The following is a 16,569-nucleotide window of genomic DNA, read 5'->3' on the forward strand; positions in this document are numbered from 1 at the left end:
TGTGTGAATGCCACCCTCGCTCTGCGGGGAGATGCCCAGCGGCCCGCCCTCACCCTGTCCCCTTCCAACTCATACTTACCTGGCAGGGGAGACACCATGATCACGAAGGTGGTTCTCCCAGGGTGAGGCTCATCCATTGCACTTCGGATGTGCTGACCCCTGCGATGTCCCCAAATGCGGGATACTCGACTGCATAATTTCTGGTAGTGGGGGACTGCGTTCGCGCTTTCCCCTGATCTCTGGTTTCAAGAAAGACAAAAAGGAAAAAAAAATAAAAAGGAGTCTGGAGCACCCTTTCTCGTCTTCTGTGTTCTTTCTGGGGTGCTGCGGCTGGATTGGAGGGGGGCGGGGGCGTGGGCAAGAGGGAATCACGTGCTAAGTACTGAGCCTGGGGAATGATGGGATAGCTGCAGCCTCCCACTCTGGGGACCTATCCAGAGACAGGGAAGTAGGCCCTGGCCAGGTGACATGTCTGCTCCTTTCCATCGCCCCCCTGGGGCTGTGGCCTGGCTGCCAGCCTCTTGCCTCGCCCTAGCCTTCCCAGGCCCAGACTCTGGCTGAGGACCCCAGGCCGTGGCCCGGCGAGGGCTCTGCCCGGCGAGGGTTCTGTCTGCAGCGTTTGGGAGCGTTCGGGAAGGCGTGAGGGGCTCAGGGCGAGAACCCCTGCTCGCTTGCAGGCCTGTTTGTCCCTGGCTTTCAGCCACAAGCAGTCGACTGGGGCCTAGCCAGGCAACAGGGCACTGCATACCTCTAGAGGCGGCCTCAGTGGCAGCTCTTAGGCTTCAAAAGCCCCAAATCTCTGCTTCTGGGCCCAAAGTCGACATGGCAATCGCCCTTCTGTGCTTGCTGTAGCCCTGGCTTTCCCCCACCCGTGTCAGCAAGGTGCAGCATAGCGAAAGCAGGGCCCTGATTGGCGCTGCCGGTGGGCGTGGACATGCAAATGTTGCTGGCCGGCCGAGGCCTGTGGGAAGCTGCTGTGGGTAGCTGCGCGCTTTCCAAAGTGGGCACAGGGGCCTTGGCTGGTCACCTTGCGCCCCACAATGCCCATGCTCTGCTTCGCCCGGCCTCAGGCCTTGCCTGTGTGAATGCCACCCTCGCTCTGCGGGGAGATGCCCAGCGGCCCGCCCTCACCCTGTCCCCTTCCAACTCATACTTACCTGGCAGGGGAGACACCATGATCACGAAGGTGGTTCTCCCAGGGTGAGGCTCATCCATTGCACTTCGGATGTGCTGACCCCTGCGATGTCCCCAAATGCGGGATACTCGACTGCATAATTTCTGGTAGTGGGGGACTGCGTTCGCGCTTTCCCCTGATCTCTGGTTTCAAGAAAGACAAAAAGGAAAAAAAAATAAAAAGGAGTCTGGAGCACCCTTTGACGTTTCTTGTGGTCCGTCCAGGGTGCTGTAAGCTGGCTGGAATGGGGAGTGGGCGAGGGCCAATTAGATATGCAAATTTACAAGCCTGGGGATGCTGGCTCAGGGCTTAGAAACGTGCTTCTGGGCCCGATTTCGACCTGGCAAGCCCTCTGTTGTGCTTGCGAAAGCCTTTGCTTGTGCACAGTTTAAAGGGCCTGAAAAATCTGCTTTTGGGCCCGATTTAGGCCTGCCAAGCCCTCTCGTGTGCTTGCTGTAGCCCTGGCTTTCCCCCACCCGTGTCAGCAAGGTGCAGCATAGCGAAAGCAGGGCCCTGATTGGCGCTGCCGGTGGGCGTGGACATGCAAATGTTGCTGGCCGGCCGAGGCCTATGGGAAGCTGCTGTGGGTAGCTGCGCGCTTTCCAAAGTGGGCACAGGGGCCTTGGCTGGTCACCTTGCGCCCCACAATGCCCATGCTCTGCTTCGCCCGGCCTCAGGCCTTGCCTGTGTGAATGCCACCCTCGCTCTGCGGGGAGATGCCCAGCGGCCCGCCCTCACCCTGTCCCCTTCCAACTCATACTTACCTGGCAGGGGAGACACCATGATCACGAAGGTGGTTCTCCCAGGGTGAGGCTCATCCATTGCACTTCGGATGTGCTGACCCCTGCGATGTCCCCAAATGCGGGATACTCGACTGCATAATTTCTGGTAGTGGGGGACTGCGTTCGCGCTTTCCCCTGATCTCTGGTTTCAAGAAAGACAAAAAGGAAAAAAAAATAAAAAGGAGTCTGGAGCACCCTTTCTCGTCTTCTGTGTTCTTTCTGGGGTGCTGCGGCTGGATTGGAGGGGGGCGGGGGCGTGGGCAAGAGGGAATCACATGCTAAGTACTGAGCCTGGGGAATGATGGGATAGCTGCAGCCTCCCACTCTGGGGACCTATCCAGAGACAGGGAAGTAGGCCCTGGCCAGGTGACATGTCTGCTCCTTTCCATCGCCCCCCTGGGGCTGTGGCCTGGCTGCCAGCCTCTTGCCTCGCCCTAGCCTCCCCAGGCCCAGACTCTGGCTGAGGACCCCAGGCCGTGGCCCGGCGAGGGCTCTGCCCGGCGAGGGTTCTGTCTGCAGCGTTTGGGAGCGTTCGGGAAGGCGTGAGGGGCTCAGGGCGAGAACCCCTGCTCGCTTGCAGGCCTGTTTGTCCCTGGCTTTCAGCCACAAGCAGTCGACTGGGGCCTAGCCAGGCAACAGGGCACTGCATACCTCTAGAGGCGGCCTCAGTGGCAGCTCTTAGGCTTCAAAAGCCCCAAATCTCTGCTTCTGGGCCCAAAGTCGACATGGCAATCGCCCTTCTGTGCTTGCTGTAGCCCTGGCTTTCCCCCACCCGTGTCAGCAAGGTGCAGCATAGCGAAAGCAGGGCCCTGATTGGCGCTGCCGGTGGGCGTGGACATGCAAATGTTGCTGGCCGGCCGAGGCCTGTGGGAAGCTGCTGTGGGTAGCTGCGCGCTTTCCAAAGTGGGCACAGGGGCCTTGGCTGGTCACCTTGCGCCCCACAATGCCCATGCTCTGCTTCGCCCGGCCTCAGGCCTTGCCTGTGTGAATGCCACCCTCGCTCTGCGGGGAGATGCCCAGCGGCCCGCCCTCACCCTGTCCCCTTCCAACTCATACTTACCTGGCAGGGGAGACACCATGATCACGAAGGTGGTTCTCCCAGGGTGAGGCTCATCCATTGCACTTCGGATGTGCTGACCCCTGCGATGTCCCCAAATGCGGGATACTCGACTGCATAATTTCTGGTAGTGGGGGACTGCGTTCGCGCTTTCCCCTGATCTCTGGTTTCAAGAAAGACAAAAAGGAAAAAAAAATAAAAAGGAGTCTGGAGCACCCTTTGACGTTTCTTGTGGTCCGTCCAGGGTGCTGTAAGCTGGCTGGAATGGGGAGTGGGCGAGGGCCAATTAGATATGCAAATTTACAAGCCTGGGGATGCTGGCTCAGGGCTTAGAAACGTGCTTCTGGGCCCGATTTCGACCTGGCAAGCCCTCTGTTGTGCTTGCGAAAGCCTTTGCTTGTGCACAGTTTAAAGGGCCTGAAAAATCTGCTTTTGGGCCCGATTTAGGCCTGCCAAGCCCTCTCGTGTGCTTGCTGTAGCCCTGGCTTTCCCCCACCCGTGTCAGCAAGGTGCAGCATAGCGAAAGCAGGGCCCTGATTGGCGCTGCCGGTGGGCGTGGACATGCAAATGTTGCTGGCCGGCCGAGGCCTATGGGAAGCTGCTGTGGGTAGCTGCGCGCTTTCCAAAGTGGGCACAGGGGCCTTGGCTGGTCACCTTGCGCCCCACAATGCCCATGCTCTGCTTCGCCCGGCCTCAGGCCTTGCCTGTGTGAATGCCACCCTCGCTCTGCGGGGAGATGCCCAGCGGCCCGCCCTCACCCTGTCCCCTTCCAACTCATACTTACCTGGCAGGGGAGACACCATGATCACGAAGGTGGTTCTCCCAGGGTGAGGCTCATCCATTGCACTTCGGATGTGCTGACCCCTGGGATGTCCCCAAATGCGGGATACTCGACTGCATAATTTCTGGTAGTGGGGGACTGCGTTCGCGCTTTCCCCTGATCTCTGGTTTCAAGAAAGACAAAAAGGAAAAAAAAATAAAAAGGAGTCTGGAGCACCCTTTCTCGTCTTCTGTGTTCTTTCTGGGGTGCTGCGGCTGGATTGGAGGGGGGCGGGGGCGTGGGCAAGAGGGAATCACATGCTAAGTACTGAGCCTGGGGAATGATGGGATAGCTGCAGCCTCCCACTCTGGGGACCTATCCAGAGACAGGGAAGTAGGCCCTGGCCAGGTGACATGTCTGCTCCTTTCCATCGCCCCCCTGGGGCTGTGGCCTGGCTGCCAGCCTCTTGCCTCGCCCTAGCCTCCCCAGGCCCAGACTCTGGCTGAGGACCCCAGGCCGTGGCCCGGCGAGGGCTCTGCCCGGCGAGGGTTCTGTCTGCAGCGTTTGGGAGCGTTCGGGAAGGCGTGAGGGGCTCAGGGCGAGAACCCCTGCTCGCTTGCAGGCCTGTTTGTCCCTGGCTTTCAGCCACAAGCAGTCGACTGGGGCCTAGCCAGGCAACAGGGCACTGCATACCTCTAGAGGCGGCCTCAGTGGCAGCTCTTAGGCTTCAAAAGCCCCAAATCTCTGCTTCTGGGCCCAAAGTCGACATGGCAATCGCCCTTCTGTGCTTGCTGTAGCCCTGGCTTTCCCCCACCCGTGTCAGCAAGGTGCAGCATAGCGAAAGCAGGGCCCTGATTGGCGCTGCCGGTGGGCGTGGACATGCAAATGTTGCTGGCCGGCCGAGGCCTGTGGGAAGCTGCTGTGGGTAGCTGCGCGCTTTCCAAAGTGGGCACAGGGGCCTTGGCTGGTCACCTTGCGCCCCACAATGCCCATGCTCTGCTTCGCCCGGCCTCAGGCCTTGCCTGTGTGAATGCCACCCTCGCTCTGCGGGGAGATGCCCAGCGGCCCGCCCTCACCCTGTCCCCTTCCAACTCATACTTACCTGGCAGGGGAGACACCATGATCACGAAGGTGGTTCTCCCAGGGTGAGGCTCATCCATTGCACTTCGGATGTGCTGACCCCTGCGATGTCCCCAAATGCGGGATACTCGACTGCATAATTTCTGGTAGTGGGGGACTGCGTTCGCGCTTTCCCCTGATCTCTGGTTTCAAGAAAGACAAAAAGGAAAAAAAAATAAAAAGGAGTCTGGAGCACCCTTTGACGTTTCTTGTGGTCCGTCCAGGGTGCTGTAAGCTGGCTGGAATGGGGAGTGGGCGAGGGCCAATTAGATATGCAAATTTACAAGCCTGGGGATGCTGGCTCAGGGCTTAGAAACGTGCTTCTGGGCCCGATTTCGACCTGGCAAGCCCTCTGTTGTGCTTGCGAAAGCCTTTGCTTGTGCACAGTTTAAAGGGCCTGAAAAATCTGCTTTTGGGCCCGATTTAGGCCTGCCAAGCCCTCTCGTGTGCTTGCTGTAGCCCTGGCTTTCCCCCACCCGTGTCAGCAAGGTGCAGCATAGCGAAAGCAGGGCCCTGATTGGCGCTGCCGGTGGGCGTGGACATGCAAATGTTGCTGGCCGGCCGAGGCCTGTGGGAAGCTGCTGTGGGTAGCTGCGCGCTTTCCAAAGTGGGCACAGGGGCCTTGGCTGGTCACCTTGCGCCCCACAATGCCCATGCTCTGCTTCGCCCGGCCTCAGGCCTTGCCTGTGTGAATGCCACCCTCGCTCTGCGGGGAGATGCCCAGCGGCCCGCCCTCACCCTGTCCCCTTCCAACTCATACTTACCTGGCAGGGGAGACACCATGATCACGAAGGTGGTTCTCCCAGGGTGAGGCTCATCCATTGCACTTCGGATGTGCTGACCCCTGCGATGTCCCCAAATGCGGGATACTCGACTGCATAATTTCTGGTAGTGGGGGACTGCGTTCGCGCTTTCCCCTGATCTCTGGTTTCAAGAAAGACAAAAAGGAAAAAAAAATAAAAAGGAGTCTGGAGCACCCTTTCTCGTCTTCTGTGTTCTTTCTGGGGTGCTGCGGCTGGATTGGAGGGGGGCGGGGGCGTGGGCAAGAGGGAATCACATGCTAAGTACTGAGCCTGGGGAATGATGGGATAGCTGCAGCCTCCCACTCTGGGGACCTATCCAGAGACAGGGAAGTAGGCCCTGGCCAGGTGACATGTCTGCTCCTTTCCATCGCCCCCCTGGGGCTGTGGCCTGGCTGCCAGCCTCTTGCCTCGCCCTAGCCTTCCCAGGCCCAGACTCTGGCTGAGGACCCCAGGCCGTGGCCCGGCGAGGGCTCTGCCCGGCGAGGGTTCTGTCTGCAGCGTTTGGGAGCGTTCGGGAAGGCGTGAGGGGCTCAGGGCGAGAACCCCTGCTCGCTTGCAGGCCTGTTTGTCCCTGGCTTTCAGCCACAAGCAGTCGACTGGGGCCTAGCCAGGCAACAGGGCACTGCATACCTCTAGAGGCGGCCTCAGTGGCAGCTCTTAGGCTTCAAAAGCCCCAAATCTCTGCTTCTGGGCCCAAAGTCGACATGGCAATCGCCCTTCTGTGCTTGCTGTAGCCCTGGCTTTCCCCCACCCGTGTCAGCAAGGTGCAGCATAGCGAAAGCAGGGCCCTGATTGGCGCTGCCGGTGGGCGTGGACATGCAAATGTTGCTGGCCGGCCGAGGCCTGTGGGAAGCTGCTGTGGGTAGCTGCGCGCTTTCCAAAGTGGGCACAGGGGCCTTGGCTGGTCACCTTGCGCCCCACAATGCCCATGCTCTGCTTCGCCCGGCCTCAGGCCTTGCCTGTGTGAATGCCACCCTCGCTCTGCGGGGAGATGCCCAGCGGCCCGCCCTCACCCTGTCCCCTTCCAACTCATACTTACCTGGCAGGGGAGACACCATGATCACGAAGGTGGTTCTCCCAGGGTGAGGCTCATCCATTGCACTTCGGATGTGCTGACCCCTGCGATGTCCCCAAATGCGGGATACTCGACTGCATAATTTCTGGTAGTGGGGGACTGCGTTCGCGCTTTCCCCTGATCTCTGGTTTCAAGAAAGACAAAAAGGAAAAAAAAATAAAAAGGAGTCTGGAGCACCCTTTCTCGTCTTCTGTGTTCTTTCTGGGGTGCTGCGGCTGGATTGGAGGGGGGCGGGGGCGTGGGCAAGAGGGAATCACATGCTAAGTACTGAGCCTGGGGAATGATGGGATAGCTGCAGCCTCCCACTCTGGGGACCTATCCAGAGACAGGGAAGTAGGCCCTGGCCAGGTGACATGTCTGCTCCTTTCCATCGCCCCCCTGGGGCTGTGGCCTGGCTGCCAGCCTCTTGCCTCGCCCTAGCCTCCCCAGGCCCAGACTCTGGCTGAGGACCCCAGGCCGTGGCCCGGCGAGGGCTCTGCCCGGCGAGGGTTCTGTCTGCAGCGTTTGGGAGCGTTCGGGAAGGCGTGAGGGGCTCAGGGCGAGAACCCCTGCTCGCTTGCAGGCCTGTTTGTCCCTGGCTTTCAGCCACAAGCAGTCGACTGGGGCCTAGCCAGGCAACAGGGCACTGCATACCTCTAGAGGCGGCCTCAGTGGCAGCTCTTAGGCTTCAAAAGCCCCAAATCTCTGCTTCTGGGCCCAAAGTCGACATGGCAATCGCCCTTCTGTGCTTGCTGTAGCCCTGGCTTTCCCCCACCCGTGTCAGCAAGGTGCAGCATAGCGAAAGCAGGGCCCTGATTGGCGCTGCCGGTGGGCGTGGACATGCAAATGTTGCTGGCCGGCCGAGGCCTGTGGGAAGCTGCTGTGGGTAGCTGCGCGCTTTCCAAAGTGGGCACAGGGGCCTTGGCTGGTCACCTTGCGCCCCACAATGCCCATGCTCTGCTTCGCCCGGCCTCAGGCCTTGCCTGTGTGAATGCCACCCTCGCTCTGCGGGGAGATGCCCAGCGGCCCGCCCTCACCCTGTCCCCTTCCAACTCATACTTACCTGGCAGGGGAGACACCATGATCACGAAGGTGGTTCTCCCAGGGTGAGGCTCATCCATTGCACTTCGGATGTGCTGACCCCTGCGATGTCCCCAAATGCGGGATACTCGACTGCATAATTTCTGGTAGTGGGGGACTGCGTTCGCGCTTTCCCCTGATCTCTGGTTTCAAGAAAGACAAAAAGGAAAAAAAAATAAAAAGGAGTCTGGAGCACCCTTTGACGTTTCTTGTGGTCCGTCCAGGGTGCTGTAAGCTGGCTGGAATGGGGAGTGGGCGAGGGCCAATTAGATATGCAAATTTACAAGCCTGGGGATGCTGGCTCAGGGCTTAGAAACGTGCTTCTGGGCCCGATTTCGACCTGGCAAGCCCTCTGTTGTGCTTGCGAAAGCCTTTGCTTGTGCACAGTTTAAAGGGCCTGAAAAATCTGCTTTTGGGCCCGATTTAGGCCTGCCAAGCCCTCTCGTGTGCTTGCTGTAGCCCTGGCTTTCCCCCACCCGTGTCAGCAAGGTGCAGCATAGCGAAAGCAGGGCCCTGATTGGCGCTGCCGGTGGGCGTGGACATGCAAATGTTGCTGGCCGGCCGAGGCCTGTGGGAAGCTGCTGTGGGTAGCTGCGCGCTTTCCAAAGTGGGCACAGGGGCCTTGGCTGGTCACCTTGCGCCCCACAATGCCCATGCTCTGCTTCGCCCGGCCTCAGGCCTTGCCTGTGTGAATGCCACCCTCGCTCTGCGGGGAGATGCCCAGCGGCCCGCCCTCACCCTGTCCCCTTCCAACTCATACTTACCTGGCAGGGGAGACACCATGATCACGAAGGTGGTTCTCCCAGGGTGAGGCTCATCCATTGCACTTCGGATGTGCTGACCCCTGCGATGTCCCCAAATGCGGGATACTCGACTGCATAATTTCTGGTAGTGGGGGACTGCGTTCGCGCTTTCCCCTGATCTCTGGTTTCAAGAAAGACAAAAAGGAAAAAAAAATAAAAAGGAGTCTGGAGCACCCTTTCTCGTCTTCTGTGTTCTTTCTGGGGTGCTGCGGCTGGATTGGAGGGGGGCGGGGGCGTGGGCAAGAGGGAATCACATGCTAAGTACTGAGCCTGGGGAATGATGGGATAGCTGCAGCCTCCCACTCTGGGGACCTATCCAGAGACAGGGAAGTAGGCCCTGGCCAGGTGACATGTCTGCTCCTTTCCATCGCCCCCCTGGGGCTGTGGCCTGGCTGCCAGCCTCTTGCCTCGCCCTAGCCTTCCCAGGCCCAGACTCTGGCTGAGGACCCCAGGCCGTGGCCCGGCGAGGGCTCTGCCCGGCGAGGGTTCTGTCTGCAGCGTTTGGGAGCGTTCGGGAAGGCGTGAGGGGCTCAGGGCGAGAACCCCTGCTCGCTTGCAGGCCTGTTTGTCCCTGGCTTTCAGCCACAAGCAGTCGACTGGGGCCTAGCCAGGCAACAGGGCACTGCATACCTCTAGAGGCGGCCTCAGTGGCAGCTCTTAGGCTTCAAAAGCCCCAAATCTCTGCTTCTGGGCCCAAAGTCGACATGGCAATCGCCCTTCTGTGCTTGCTGTAGCCCTGGCTTTCCCCCACCCGTGTCAGCAAGGTGCAGCATAGCGAAAGCAGGGCCCTGATTGGCGCTGCCGGTGGGCGTGGACATGCAAATGTTGCTGGCCGGCCGAGGCCTGTGGGAAGCTGCTGTGGGTAGCTGCGCGCTTTCCAAAGTGGGCACAGGGGCCTTGGCTGGTCACCTTGCGCCCCACAATGCCCATGCTCTGCTTCGCCCGGCCTCAGGCCTTGCCTGTGTGAATGCCACCCTCGCTCTGCGGGGAGATGCCCAGCGGCCCGCCCTCACCCTGTCCCCTTCCAACTCATACTTACCTGGCAGGGGAGACACCATGATCACGAAGGTGGTTCTCCCAGGGTGAGGCTCATCCATTGCACTTCGGATGTGCTGACCCCTGCGATGTCCCCAAATGCGGGATACTCGACTGCATAATTTCTGGTAGTGGGGGACTGCGTTCGCGCTTTCCCCTGATCTCTGGTTTCAAGAAAGACAAAAAGGAAAAAAAAATAAAAAGGAGTCTGGAGCACCCTTTCTCGTCTTCTGTGTTCTTTCTGGGGTGCTGCGGCTGGATTGGAGGGGGGCGGGGGCGTGGGCAAGAGGGAATCACATGCTAAGTACTGAGCCTGGGGAATGATGGGATAGCTGCAGCCTCCCACTCTGGGGACCTATCCAGAGACAGGGAAGTAGGCCCTGGCCAGGTGACATGTCTGCTCCTTTCCATCGCCCCCCTGGGGCTGTGGCCTGGCTGCCAGCCTCTTGCCTCGCCCTAGCCTCCCCAGGCCCAGACTCTGGCTGAGGACCCCAGGCCGTGGCCCGGCGAGGGCTCTGCCCGGCGAGGGTTCTGTCTGCAGCGTTTGGGAGCGTTCGGGAAGGCGTGAGGGGCTCAGGGCGAGAACCCCTGCTCGCTTGCAGGCCTGTTTGTCCCTGGCTTTCAGCCACAAGCAGTCGACTGGGGCCTAGCCAGGCAACAGGGCACTGCATACCTCTAGAGGCGGCCTCAGTGGCAGCTCTTAGGCTTCAAAAGCCCCAAATCTCTGCTTCTGGGCCCAAAGTCGACATGGCAATCGCCCTTCTGTGCTTGCTGTAGCCCTGGCTTTCCCCCACCCGTGTCAGCAAGGTGCAGCATAGCGAAAGCAGGGCCCTGATTGGCGCTGCCGGTGGGCGTGGACATGCAAATGTTGCTGGCCGGCCGAGGCCTGTGGGAAGCTGCTGTGGGTAGCTGCGCGCTTTCCAAAGTGGGCACAGGGGCCTTGGCTGGTCACCTTGCGCCCCACAATGCCCATGCTCTGCTTCGCCCGGCCTCAGGCCTTGCCTGTGTGAATGCCACCCTCGCTCTGCGGGGAGATGCCCAGCGGCCCGCCCTCACCCTGTCCCCTTCCAACTCATACTTACCTGGCAGGGGAGACACCATGATCACGAAGGTGGTTCTCCCAGGGTGAGGCTCATCCATTGCACTTCGGATGTGCTGACCCCTGCGATGTCCCCAAATGCGGGATACTCGACTGCATAATTTCTGGTAGTGGGGGACTGCGTTCGCGCTTTCCCCTGATCTCTGGTTTCAAGAAAGACAAAAAGGAAAAAAAAATAAAAAGGAGTCTGGAGCACCCTTTGACGTTTCTTGTGGTCCGTCCAGGGTGCTGTAAGCTGGCTGGAATGGGGAGTGGGCGAGGGCCAATTAGATATGCAAATTTACAAGCCTGGGGATGCTGGCTCAGGGCTTAGAAACGTGCTTCTGGGCCCGATTTCGACCTGGCAAGCCCTCTGTTGTGCTTGCGAAAGCCTTTGCTTGTGCACAGTTTAAAGGGCCTGAAAAATCTGCTTTTGGGCCCGATTTAGGCCTGCCAAGCCCTCTCGTGTGCTTGCTGTAGCCCTGGCTTTCCCCCACCCGTGTCAGCAAGGTGCAGCATAGCGAAAGCAGGGCCCTGATTGGCGCTGCCGGTGGGCGTGGACATGCAAATGTTGCTGGCCGGCCGAGGCCTGTGGGAAGCTGCTGTGGGTAGCTGCGCGCTTTCCAAAGTGGGCACAGGGGCCTTGGCTGGTCACCTTGCGCCCCACAATGCCCATGCTCTGCTTCGCCCGGCCTCAGGCCTTGCCTGTGTGAATGCCACCCTCGCTCTGCGGGGAGATGCCCAGCGGCCCGCCCTCACCCTGTCCCCTTCCAACTCATACTTACCTGGCAGGGGAGACACCATGATCACGAAGGTGGTTCTCCCAGGGTGAGGCTCATCCATTGCACTTCGGATGTGCTGACCCCTGCGATGTCCCCAAATGCGGGATACTCGACTGCATAATTTCTGGTAGTGGGGGACTGCGTTCGCGCTTTCCCCTGATCTCTGGTTTCAAGAAAGACAAAAAGGAAAAAAAAATAAAAAGGAGTCTGGAGCACCCTTTCTCGTCTTCTGTGTTCTTTCTGGGGTGCTGCGGCTGGATTGGAGGGGGGCGGGGGCGTGGGCAAGAGGGAATCACATGCTAAGTACTGAGCCTGGGGAATGATGGGATAGCTGCAGCCTCCCACTCTGGGGACCTATCCAGAGACAGGGAAGTAGGCCCTGGCCAGGTGACATGTCTGCTCCTTTCCATCGCCCCCCTGGGGCTGTGGCCTGGCTGCCAGCCTCTTGCCTCGCCCTAGCCTTCCCAGGCCCAGACTCTGGCTGAGGACCCCAGGCCGTGGCCCGGCGAGGGCTCTGCCCGGCGAGGGTTCTGTCTGCAGCGTTTGGGAGCGTTCGGGAAGGCGTGAGGGGCTCAGGGCGAGAACCCCTGCTCGCTTGCAGGCCTGTTTGTCCCTGGCTTTCAGCCACAAGCAGTCGACTGGGGCCTAGCCAGGCAACAGGGCACTGCATACCTCTAGAGGCGGCCTCAGTGGCAGCTCTTAGGCTTCAAAAGCCCCAAATCTCTGCTTCTGGGCCCAAAGTCGACATGGCAATCGCCCTTCTGTGCTTGCTGTAGCCCTGGCTTTCCCCCACCCGTGTCAGCAAGGTGCAGCATAGCGAAAGCAGGGCCCTGATTGGCGCTGCCGGTGGGCGTGGACATGCAAATGTTGCTGGCCGGCCGAGGCCTGTGGGAAGCTGCTGTGGGTAGCTGCGCGCTTTCCAAAGTGGGCACAGGGGCCTTGGCTGGTCACCTTGCGCCCCACAATGCCCATGCTCTGCTTCGCCCGGCCTCAGGCCTTGCCTGTGTGAATGCCACCCTCGCTCTGCGGGGAGATGCCCAGCGGCCCGCCCTCACCCTGTCCCCTTCCAACTCATACTTACCTGGCAGGGGAGACACCATGATCACGAAGGTGGTTCTCCCAGGGTGAGGCTCATCCATTGCACTTCGGATGTGCTGACCCCTGCGATGTCCCCAAATGCGGGATACTCGACTGCATAATTTCTGGTAGTGGGGGACTGCGTTCGCGCTTTCCCCTGATCTCTGGTTTCAAGAAAGACAAAAAGGAAAAAAAAATAAAAAGGAGTCTGGAGCACCCTTTCTCGTCTTCTGTGTTCTTTCTGGGGTGCTGCGGCTGGATTGGAGGGGGGCGGGGGCGTGGGCAAGAGGGAATCACATGCTAAGTACTGAGCCTGGGGAATGATGGGATAGCTGCAGCCTCCCACTCTGGGGACCTATCCAGAGACAGGGAAGTAGGCCCTGGCCAGGTGACATGTCTGCTCCTTTCCATCGCCCCCCTGGGGCTGTGGCCTGGCTGCCAGCCTCTTGCCTCGCCCTAGCCTCCCCAGGCCCAGACTCTGGCTGAGGACCCCAGGCCGTGGCCCGGCGAGGGCTCTGCCCGGCGAGGGTTCTGTCTGCAGCGTTTGGGAGCGTTCGGGAAGGCGTGAGGGGCTCAGGGCGAGAACCCCTGCTCGCTTGCAGGCCTGTTTGTCCCTGGCTTTCAGCCACAAGCAGTCGACTGGGGCCTAGCCAGGCAACAGGGCACTGCATACCTCTAGAGGCGGCCTCAGTGGCAGCTCTTAGGCTTCAAAAGCCCCAAATCTCTGCTTCTGGGCCCAAAGTCGACATGGCAATCGCCCTTCTGTGCTTGCTGTAGCCCTGGCTTTCCCCCACCCGTGTCAGCAAGGTGCAGCATAGCGAAAGCAGGGCCCTGATTGGCGCTGCCGGTGGGCGTGGACATGCAAATGTTGCTGGCCGGCCGAGGCCTGTGGGAAGCTGCTGTGGGTAGCTGCGCGCTTTCCAAAGTGGGCACAGGGGCCTTGGCTGGTCACCTTGCGCCCCACAATGCCCATGCTCTGCTTCGCCCGGCCTCAGGCCTTGCCTGTGTGAATGCCACCCTCGCTCTGCGGGGAGATGCCCAGCGGCCCGCCCTCACCCTGTCCCCTTCCAACTCATACTTACCTGGCAGGGGAGACACCATGATCACGAAGGTGGTTCTCCCAGGGTGAGGCTCATCCATTGCACTTCGGATGTGCTGACCCCTGCGATGTCCCCAAATGCGGGATACTCGACTGCATAATTTCTGGTAGTGGGGGACTGCGTTCGCGCTTTCCCCTGATCTCTGGTTTCAAGAAAGACAAAAAGGAAAAAAAAATAAAAAGGAGTCTGGAGCACCCTTTGACGTTTCTTGTGGTCCGTCCAGGGTGCTGTAAGCTGGCTGGAATGGGGAGTGGGCGAGGGCCAATTAGATATGCAAATTTACAAGCCTGGGGATGCTGGCTCAGGGCTTAGAAACGTGCTTCTGGGCCCGATTTCGACCTGGCAAGCCCTCTGTTGTGCTTGCGAAAGCCTTTGCTTGTGCACAGTTTAAAGGGCCTGAAAAATCTGCTTTTGGGCCCGATTTAGGCCTGCCAAGCCCTCTCGTGTGCTTGCTGTAGCCCTGGCTTTCCCCCACCCGTGTCAGCAAGGTGCAGCATAGCGAAAGCAGGGCCCTGATTGGCGCTGCCGGTGGGCGTGGACATGCAAATGTTGCTGGCCGGCCGAGGCCTGTGGGAAGCTGCTGTGGGTAGCTGCGCGCTTTCCAAAGTGGGCACAGGGGCCTTGGCTGGTCACCTTGCGCCCCACAATGCCCATGCTCTGCTTCGCCCGGCCTCAGGCCTTGCCTGTGTGAATGCCACCCTCGCTCTGCGGGGAGATGCCCAGCGGCCCGCCCTCACCCTGTCCCCTTCCAACTCATACTTACCTGGCAGGGGAGACACCATGATCACGAAGGTGGTTCTCCCAGGGTGAGGCTCATCCATTGCACTTCGGATGTGCTGACCCCTGCGATGTCCCCAAATGCGGGATACTCGACTGCATAATTTCTGGTAGTGGGGGACTGCGTTCGCGCTTTCCCCTGATCTCTGGTTTCAAGAAAGACAAAAAGGAAAAAAAAATAAAAAGGAGTCTGGAGCACCCTTTCTCGTCTTCTGTGTTCTTTCTGGGGTGCTGCGGCTGGATTGGAGGGGGGCGGGGGCGTGGGCAAGAGGGAATCACATGCTAAGTACTGAGCCTGGGGAATGATGGGATAGCTGCAGCCTCCCACTCTGGGGACCTATCCAGAGACAGGGAAGTAGGCCCTGGCCAGGTGACATGTCTGCTCCTTTCCATCGCCCCCCTGGGGCTGTGGCCTGGCTGCCAGCCTCTTGCCTCGCCCTAGCCTTCCCAGGCCCAGACTCTGGCTGAGGACCCCAGGCCGTGGCCCGGCGAGGGCTCTGCCCGGCGAGGGTTCTGTCTGCAGCGTTTGGGAGCGTTCGGGAAGGCGTGAGGGGCTCAGGGCGAGAACCCCTGCTCGCTTGCAGGCCTGTTTGTCCCTGGCTTTCAGCCACAAGCAGTCGACTGGGGCCTAGCCAGGCAACAGGGCACTGCATACCTCTAGAGGCGGCCTCAGTGGCAGCTCTTAGGCTTCAAAAGCCCCAAATCTCTGCTTCTGGGCCCAAAGTCGACATGGCAATCGCCCTTCTGTGCTTGCTGTAGCCCTGGCTTTCCCCCACCCGTGTCAGCAAGGTGCAGCATAGCGAAAGCAGGGCCCTGATTGGCGCTGCCGGTGGGCGTGGACATGCAAATGTTGCTGGCCGGCCGAGGCCTGTGGGAAGCTGCTGTGGGTAGCTGCGCGCTTTCCAAAGTGGGCACAGGGGCCTTGGCTGGTCACCTTGCGCCCCACAATGCCCATGCTCTGCTTCGCCCGGCCTCAGGCCTTGCCTGTGTGAATGCCACCCTCGCTCTGCGGGGAGATGCCCAGCGGCCCGCCCTCACCCTGTCCCCTTCCAACTCATACTTACCTGGCAGGGGAGACACCATGATCACGAAGGTGGTTCTCCCAGGGTGAGGCTCATCCATTGCACTTCGGATGTGCTGACCCCTGCGATGTCCCCAAATGCGGGATACTCGACTGCATAATTTCTGGTAGTGGGGGACTGCGTTCGCGCTTTCCCCTGATCTCTGGTTTCAAGAAAGACAAAAAGGAAAAAAAAATAAAAAGGAGTCTGGAGCACCCTTTCTCGTCTTCTGTGTTCTTTCTGGGGTGCTGCGGCTGGATTGGAGGGGGGCGGGGGCGTGGGCAAGAGGGAATCACATGCTAAGTACTGAGCCTGGGGAATGATGGGATAGCTGCAGCCTCCCACTCTGGGGACCTATCCAGAGACAGGGAAGTAGGCCCTGGCCAGGTGACATGTCTGCTCCTTTCCATCGCCCCCCTGGGGCTGTGGCCTGGCTGCCAGCCTCTTGCCTCGCCCTAGCCTCCCCAGGCCCAGACTCTGGCTGAGGACCCCAGGCCGTGGCCCGGCGAGGGCTCTGCCCGGCGAGGGTTCTGTCTGCAGCGTTTGGGAGCGTTCGGGAAGGCGTGAGGGGCTCAGGGCGAGAACCCCTGCTCGCTTGCAGGCCTGTTTGTCCCTGGCTTTCAGCCACAAGCAGTCGACTGGGGCCTAGCCAGGCAACAGGGCACTGCATACCTCTAGAGGCGGCCTCAGTGGCAGCTCTTAGGCTTCAAAAGCCCCAAATCTCTGCTTCTGGGCCCAAAGTCGACATGGCAATCGCCCTTCTGTGCTTGCTGTAGCCCTGGCTTTCCCCCACCCGTGTCAGCAAGGTGCAGCATAGCGAAAGCAGGGCCCTGATTGGCGCTGCCGGTGGGCGTGGACATGCAAATGTTGCTGGCCGGCCGAGGCCTGTGGGAAGCTGCTGTGGGTAGCTGCGCGCTTTCCAAAGTGGGCACAGGGGCCTTGGCTGGTCACCTTGCGCCCCACAATGCCCATGCTCTGCTTCGCCCGGCCTCAGGCCTTGCCTGTGTGAATGCCACCCTCGCTCTGC

The 16,569-nt window shown here is 60.2% G+C and overlaps 17 non-coding genes across 17 annotated transcripts; all 17 read left to right on the forward strand.

Annotated features, from left to right (window-relative positions):
* Window positions 1–71: 71 nt before the first annotated feature.
* On the forward strand, window positions 72–235 carry LOC146864765 (U1 spliceosomal RNA). The gene has a single exon (XR_014978033.1). It is a non-coding gene; the product is annotated as a U1 spliceosomal RNA (small nuclear RNA).
* A 914-nt stretch (window positions 236–1,149) lies between these two features.
* LOC146864766 (U1 spliceosomal RNA) lies at window positions 1,150–1,313 on the forward strand. The gene has a single exon (XR_014978034.1). It is a non-coding gene; the product is annotated as a U1 spliceosomal RNA (small nuclear RNA).
* Window positions 1,314–1,930: 617 nt separating this feature from the next.
* LOC146864767 (U1 spliceosomal RNA) lies at window positions 1,931–2,094 on the forward strand. Its single transcript, XR_014978036.1, has one exon. It is a non-coding gene; the product is annotated as a U1 spliceosomal RNA (small nuclear RNA).
* Window positions 2,095–3,008: 914 nt separating this feature from the next.
* On the forward strand, window positions 3,009–3,172 carry LOC146864768 (U1 spliceosomal RNA). Its single transcript, XR_014978037.1, has one exon. It is a non-coding gene; the product is annotated as a U1 spliceosomal RNA (small nuclear RNA).
* Window positions 3,173–3,789: 617 nt separating this feature from the next.
* LOC146864769 (U1 spliceosomal RNA) lies at window positions 3,790–3,953 on the forward strand. Its single transcript, XR_014977438.1, has one exon. It is a non-coding gene; the product is annotated as a U1 spliceosomal RNA (small nuclear RNA).
* A 914-nt stretch (window positions 3,954–4,867) lies between these two features.
* On the forward strand, window positions 4,868–5,031 carry LOC146864770 (U1 spliceosomal RNA). The gene has a single exon (XR_014978038.1). It is a non-coding gene; the product is annotated as a U1 spliceosomal RNA (small nuclear RNA).
* A 617-nt stretch (window positions 5,032–5,648) lies between these two features.
* On the forward strand, window positions 5,649–5,812 carry LOC146864771 (U1 spliceosomal RNA). The gene has a single exon (XR_014978039.1). It is a non-coding gene; the product is annotated as a U1 spliceosomal RNA (small nuclear RNA).
* Window positions 5,813–6,726: 914 nt separating this feature from the next.
* On the forward strand, window positions 6,727–6,890 carry LOC146864772 (U1 spliceosomal RNA). The gene has a single exon (XR_014978040.1). It is a non-coding gene; the product is annotated as a U1 spliceosomal RNA (small nuclear RNA).
* Window positions 6,891–7,804: 914 nt separating this feature from the next.
* On the forward strand, window positions 7,805–7,968 carry LOC146864773 (U1 spliceosomal RNA). The gene has a single exon (XR_014976828.1). It is a non-coding gene; the product is annotated as a U1 spliceosomal RNA (small nuclear RNA).
* Window positions 7,969–8,585: 617 nt separating this feature from the next.
* On the forward strand, window positions 8,586–8,749 carry LOC146864774 (U1 spliceosomal RNA). Its single transcript, XR_014976829.1, has one exon. It is a non-coding gene; the product is annotated as a U1 spliceosomal RNA (small nuclear RNA).
* Window positions 8,750–9,663: 914 nt separating this feature from the next.
* Window positions 9,664–9,827, forward strand: LOC146864775 (U1 spliceosomal RNA). Its single transcript, XR_014976830.1, has one exon. It is a non-coding gene; the product is annotated as a U1 spliceosomal RNA (small nuclear RNA).
* A 914-nt stretch (window positions 9,828–10,741) lies between these two features.
* On the forward strand, window positions 10,742–10,905 carry LOC146864776 (U1 spliceosomal RNA). The gene has a single exon (XR_014976831.1). It is a non-coding gene; the product is annotated as a U1 spliceosomal RNA (small nuclear RNA).
* Window positions 10,906–11,522: 617 nt separating this feature from the next.
* LOC146864777 (U1 spliceosomal RNA) lies at window positions 11,523–11,686 on the forward strand. The gene has a single exon (XR_014976832.1). It is a non-coding gene; the product is annotated as a U1 spliceosomal RNA (small nuclear RNA).
* A 914-nt stretch (window positions 11,687–12,600) lies between these two features.
* On the forward strand, window positions 12,601–12,764 carry LOC146864778 (U1 spliceosomal RNA). The gene has a single exon (XR_014976834.1). It is a non-coding gene; the product is annotated as a U1 spliceosomal RNA (small nuclear RNA).
* A 914-nt stretch (window positions 12,765–13,678) lies between these two features.
* Window positions 13,679–13,842, forward strand: LOC146864779 (U1 spliceosomal RNA). The gene has a single exon (XR_014976835.1). It is a non-coding gene; the product is annotated as a U1 spliceosomal RNA (small nuclear RNA).
* Window positions 13,843–14,459: 617 nt separating this feature from the next.
* On the forward strand, window positions 14,460–14,623 carry LOC146864780 (U1 spliceosomal RNA). The gene has a single exon (XR_014976836.1). It is a non-coding gene; the product is annotated as a U1 spliceosomal RNA (small nuclear RNA).
* A 914-nt stretch (window positions 14,624–15,537) lies between these two features.
* On the forward strand, window positions 15,538–15,701 carry LOC146864781 (U1 spliceosomal RNA). Its single transcript, XR_014976837.1, has one exon. It is a non-coding gene; the product is annotated as a U1 spliceosomal RNA (small nuclear RNA).
* The last annotated feature ends 868 nt before the right edge of the window (window positions 15,702–16,569 follow it).

Source organism: Triturus cristatus, chromosome 2_1 (genome assembly GCF_964204655.1).
Source record: "Triturus cristatus chromosome 2_1, aTriCri1.1, whole genome shotgun sequence".
In the NCBI taxonomy this organism is placed as follows: Eukaryota; Metazoa; Chordata; class Amphibia; order Caudata; family Salamandridae; genus Triturus; species Triturus cristatus.